The sequence below is a fragment of the Phoenix dactylifera genome, chromosome 5 (genome assembly GCF_051530095.1).
Source record: "Phoenix dactylifera cultivar Ajwa chromosome 5, Ajwa_hap1_PhDact_Kaust_v1.1, whole genome shotgun sequence".
Taxonomy (NCBI): Eukaryota; Viridiplantae; Streptophyta; class Magnoliopsida; order Arecales; family Arecaceae; genus Phoenix; species Phoenix dactylifera.
The window spans coordinates 5,153,317-5,159,493 of NC_143194.1; positions in this window are offsets into that span (position 1 = coordinate 5,153,317).

Consider the following 6,177-nt stretch of genomic DNA (forward strand, 5'->3'; position numbering starts at 1 on the left):
TGTTTTGCTCGCGAGGTTCCTTAGTCCTGCAAGTAGAGCCCTCGTTCCCAAATCAATAAATAAGCATCGTATTCATTCAGTTCATGACATATATGAAATAGTATTTTGAAGGATCTTTATCTTTGTTTTTCTTCTCAAATAATTCCTTAGTGTCCACCTTAACTCTCCTCAAAAAAAAAAAAAAAAGAAGTAATATCTCACTTGGATTCATTTAGGATTTTTTGCAGGTATATTCTTCGAAATATATAAAATTATATGAATACTCTCATAAAAATATGTATATCCTCATAAAATATTTATTTTGTATGTATATCCTTCTTTTATTTTCTTTTTTATATATGTACCTATACTATCGTTAAAAATAAAACGGTTTAAAATTAAAATAGCTGAAATACCCTTAGGGGTAGACATGCAAAAAGAAAGTTTTATATTAATGCACATACAAATAGCAACTTTGTGAGAGTATTCATATAATTACGCATATTTAAGAAGATATATACTTAAAAAAATTTAATAAAAAATAATCAAAATTCAGTAAAAATAATTTATTAATAAAAAAGATAACAAAAAAGATTAAATCATATTAATATCAACTCTTATAGGAATAAATCGTGTTGCTTTTATGAAGTTATCGCCTCTAAAACAAACAACAACTCAACATTTATAAATCACTAAAAAATATTTTACTAATCTAAGCATATATAATTAATTTAAATTCAACATTTTAATTTTTTAAAAATTATAAAGAATATGTAAATATTATAGATTCAATAATGATAATTATATCAAAATGGAGAATAGAATTACTAAAATAATCACCTAATATTCCAACTTAACCAAGTCAAGATCTTAAAAAAGAAAATTGACAATATAACTTCATTTTTTTTGACTTGTCGATCCAACTAAATTATAAAAGACTTGACAGATTTCAATCAAATTTTAATTTTTTTTAATAGATTGTTTAAATGTATACCCCTCTAAATATGAGCAATTGCATAAATATTCTTATAAAGTTGTTATTTGCTTGTATATTCTTATAAAATTTTTTTGCATATCTACCCATAAGGAAATTTCAATAATTGTGACATTAAATGGTATGGATATATATACATAAAAAAAAATAGAAGGATACATATAAAAATAGTAATTTGATGATGGTATTAATGTAATTTTGTATCCTAGGATACATATAAAATCCATTTATCACCACCCTTCTCCAAATGTCTTATTAGCCTCAAAACAAATACATTCTCACCTTACGAAAAATAATACACACACAATTTATGAGATGTACTCTATTTTTTCTCTAGGAGTATCCTAAGATATATGCTTAAGGGGCATAAGCACATCTAATTTTAGCCGTGCTTTATTTCTTGCATCTCCATTAAATCCATAGCCAATCCTTCAATACCAACACAATGTTACATCTTGCTATATCAACTCACTCTGACCATTGTAATCCAGGAAATATCTTTTGGTAGGGCTTCTACCAACAAAGATTTCATTCATTTAACATAAATCAACACTTCCATAACAACCACCTTAATTGTGGGTGCATGCTTCCTTCAGCTGCACCAACCAAAATTGATTGCATGCATTAAAATTCTCATCATAATAACTTATTTACACCAAAAGTCTATAAGAAGCAGGGGATAGAAAGGAAAGATGGACACCATTGTAGTGCCACGTCGGCTCCAACGCATGCTGGGTCCACGTCTTTCGCCATGCCGTAGATGCCTCGTTGGCCAATCCGGTGGTGATGGGTTGGAAAGCAAAAGAACAAGAAAGAAAAGAAAAGAGGTAGCAGATAAGAAATAGTCCTCGTTCTGGGCCCATGCACTTCCCTGCCGTTTCCTCCAGATGTGACTCCCCATCCGCTTTCTGGCCGCCAGCCTCTGCAAGATTTCTAAAGAAAGAGCGTATCAAACAAAGGGGAAAAAAGGATTTCTATGTTGGGGGCCACCCAACCACCGTGATAAATAGTTTCATAATGTTCTCTATGTTAGGTGTTAGCCTAATGAATAGAAAACAGGGGCTATAGACATTATATTTGTGCAATGGTATATAAAGATATCTATATACAAGAGGCAAGTACTTATAGGGCACATACTTGTCATTTGTTGATATTGTGGCTAAAACATCACTAACTATCCCTATTATCCTAGCTCTTAAAGCAATATTTTATCTTCAATTCCATGCTCAACCATGAGATGATGGTATTGATGAAGACAAGGATATGTGAGGATTTTGGTCATTTTAAAATGGTTCACTTATTCCTTGCTTTTCCTTGTCAGTCTTTTTCCTGCTTTTGTGGGTGCCAAATTGGTTGAATCTTGGTTCTGGCTTGGCCCCTAACTGGCATATAATGATTCCATGTTCAAGATTTCAGCCCATCCTTAAGCATACAACATACTATCAACCATGTTGGTTTTGAACTCAAGCAACTGCATGAAAATTGCTTGAGTTTGAGCTCCAAGCATCACATCATGTCATGTTGGGCTTATGTTGGGAAGGCATCAAAATTAAGCGATATATTCACAATGCAAAGAGCAGAGAGAAACAATAACTTAATGGTACGATTAATTGGAGATCATGTTTCAATGGCATATAAAGAGTAGGACCCAAGGGGCAAGATACAGAGAGAGAGAACTAGTTGATAGCTGGCATGGATGATGACATGGGCCCAGTCTTCCCATCAACTCCATTTCCTTTAGTGCTTATGATCACAATCATACAAAGAAGACTCCCCCATGATTAAATTGACTAGTGCAACTGTTCTTTGGGACCCAAAAAGATTAAACTGTGTGCTTGGAGCACCACCCATTCGCTTAGCTCAGCAGCCTTGGAAGTTTCCTTCAAGACAATCAAAAGGGAGCCTCGATCCACATTTGATGAGCTCAAGGAGAATAATTAATTAAAACATCTATACCGTGGCAATTAATTAATATACGTTATAACAAAATGTAACCACCCCTGTTGATAAGCATCTACTCCTTTTATATTTCCTAGCTGTCAGACGGTATTCGATCCACCGATGCAAGTATTAGCTTATTAGTTAACTAGACCTTGTCATCAACCGGGAAAAAAGAAAGAAAAAAAGAAAAGAAAACTCGATCGCATTAGCTAAATGAACCTAAAATATAGAGATGATGTTTACTCTTCTTCATATATCTGTTCTCGTAAATCTCATAATTCACAAAGAAGCGCTCTCAAGCTAAACAAATTAACTTATAAGTAAGCTAGAATTGCTTATTTGACATGTCATACTGGAAAAAGCACTTAAATGTAATCAGAGCACTGGCGCCTTAGTATATATATATATGTTTGAACGTCATCTTAACCAAACTATCGACGAGCTTATTAACTTTGTTCGTATGTCAGTTTATCAAAGTAGGGAAAAAAAGCTCTTCATGTTAGAGGTTGTAAGAAGATTGGTCCAAAAATGACTTTTTATATATTGGATCATAGGAATCTATTGAGAAAAATATTAGACACCTCGACCTTGCCGCTAAACTCCCCATCCTGGCAGGACGTTGACCTCAATTGGAGAATCGAGAAAATAGGACGGCAGATTCAAGCTCTCAGAGGACAGGCTTCAAGGACGAACAACGATCTTAACTTCTCCTCGGAGCCCTCCTTCACCAAGCAGATCATGGAGGAACCGATTTCACCTCAGTTCAAGATGCCCAACGTGGAGCCACACGACGGCACTTCGGATCTCCTGGACCACCTTAAGAGCTTCAAGGCTCTCATAATGCTACACGGAGCCACTGACACTATGCTTTGCAAGGCATTTCCAGTGACCCTTCGCAAGGCAGCTCAGTTCTAGTTCTCTAGGCTTCGGGCCAATTCCATCTACTCCTTCGAGCAACTCGGCCACCTCTTTGCAACACACTTCATCTCCAGCCAAAAATGGCGTTGTGGCTCAGATGCGTTGCTCGACATCAAACAGAGAGAGAAAGAGTCCCTCTGTGACTATGTTGGCCATTTCAACATAACGATACTAAAGGTCCGCGACTAGATCAGTCGGTCACAATGTCAGCAATAAGGAGCGGCTGACGCCCGTTGCGCTTCTTTTGTTGTGTTGGGGGAAAAACCCCAAGTCATACCGCCACGGAGGCGCTCGGCTAGAGAGCGCCGACCGGAAAGGCGCTCGGCCAAAGAGCGCCGACCAGGAGGATGCTCGGCCAAAGAATGCCGACCAGGAAGACGCTCGACTAAAGGGCGCTGACCAGAGAGAGCGCCAAGAGGCGCCCAATCAAAATAACCAAGTAGAGATGCTCGGATAGGAATAGCCGACCAGCGGACGCCGACCAGCGGACGCCGACCAGAGAAGCGCTTAACTAGAAAGCGCTGACTAGAGAGCGCCAAATAGAGGCGCTCGGCTAGAAGGTGCTCGCCCAAAGGGCGCCGACCAGGAGTACTCGAAGCAACCCCGCCACAGGGCGCCCCTCTGGGCGACCAGCTCGGCTCGGCACCCTTGCCGAGCCGATGCCTTGACTAATACTCCTCCTCGCCAAGCTTTCTCGAAAGGTCCGGCGGCTATACACGCGACTCTACTATAGCCTGCCGCTATCTCCAAGCCATCAAGGCATAAGATCTCTGCAGGTATTCGGCACGACCTGCCATTAATGCATGAGACTCCCTCAAGTCTCCGATGCACCCAGTCATTTAATGAGCACGGCCCAAGACGATCTCCGGATCACTGAACCATCAGAGCATATGGCTCTCCCTGACCGCCGGTTCATTCGGTAATAAATGCACTTACCATCCACGGACCCCAGGCCCACCATAGCCGGCGGTTCAACCACTCCAACAGGTCCGATCGACCGTGACAACTCACTGATTCCGGTCCGATTCGGTCCCGTTCTCCACTACGCCATTAATGGGCCAAATCGTGCCCAATTATTACAAAAGAGGACAAACCTCCTGTCACCTCCCAGGTAACAAAAATCCTTCTATAAAAGGAAACCTGGAGGGAAAAGGAGGGGGCCCCCGGACAGAATCCTCCTGGACTGGGTGAAAAGAAGCAAACAGCACAGACACAGGGGGGGATATCATCCTCTTCATCTTCTTCATTTTATCAAAATATTCCGGCTGTCTTCTCCATATACTCGCTTCCTTGCTCTCTCCACATATCTGGCCCCCCTCTGACTTAAGCATCGGAGGGCCGGCGCCAGGGAGCCCGGCCACTGGCTTTTTGCAGGACTTACACCCCTCCAGGAGGACGTCACCAGTCGGCGCGCCGCCGACCACCACCCTTCCGGCAGCGGAGCTCCTCCTTCCCCGGCTTCGCGGCAGCCCCCGGGTCCAATTTTCAGCAACAGTTGGCGCTAGAGGAAGGGCCCGAGTTCGCTGCCATGAAGCTAAGAAGCAAAGGGGCTTCCAACGCCTCTCGACGTCCTCCACCCAGTCCTGAGCATTCCGTCCGGAACTCACCACCTCCGGCCGAGTCAACCCCTCAAGTTCGGCCGGAGCAGTTTGATGCCCTGGTGCAACAAGTGCAAGCCTTGGCTACCGCTGTCCAAAGCTTGCAACCCAGGGGCATCTCAACGGCACCGCCTCCTCTGGCTCCAGCTCAACCGGAGCCTCCTACAAGCGGACTTCCCCTTCGAGGTCAGGACTCCCAAGTCCAGGCCTCCCTCTGGAGAGAGCACCCAGCCAGAGGCTACGGAGGCTGGCCACAGCCTTCAGAAGCTGAGTCGGTTACAGGGCAACCTGCGCTCGAACGAACCGCTGCAGCGATCCTCCAGAATAATGAACTCGACAAGAAGGTCGAGAAGCTAGAGCGCCAAATCCAGGCACTCCACGGGAGAAAATCAGGACGTGATAACGACTTCGAGTTCACTACGAAGTCTCCCTTCTCCCCAGAGATCGAAGATGAACCGGTCCCACTACGGTTCAAGATGCCCCAGGTGGAGCCCTACAACGGCAAGGCTGATCCCTGGACCACCTGGAGAGTTACCGGGTCTTAATGGCCCTACAAGGAGCCTCGGAGGCCATGATGTGCAAAGCTTTTCCGGCGACACTCCGAGGGCCAGCCCGGCCTTGGTTCACCGGGCTGAAGCCGAGTACTGTCTCTTCCTTTGAGCAGCTCGGCAGACAATTTGCTGGCAACTTTGTCGCCAGCCAGCCCCAGCGGCGGACATCCGACTCCCTCCTTGACATTAAACAAAC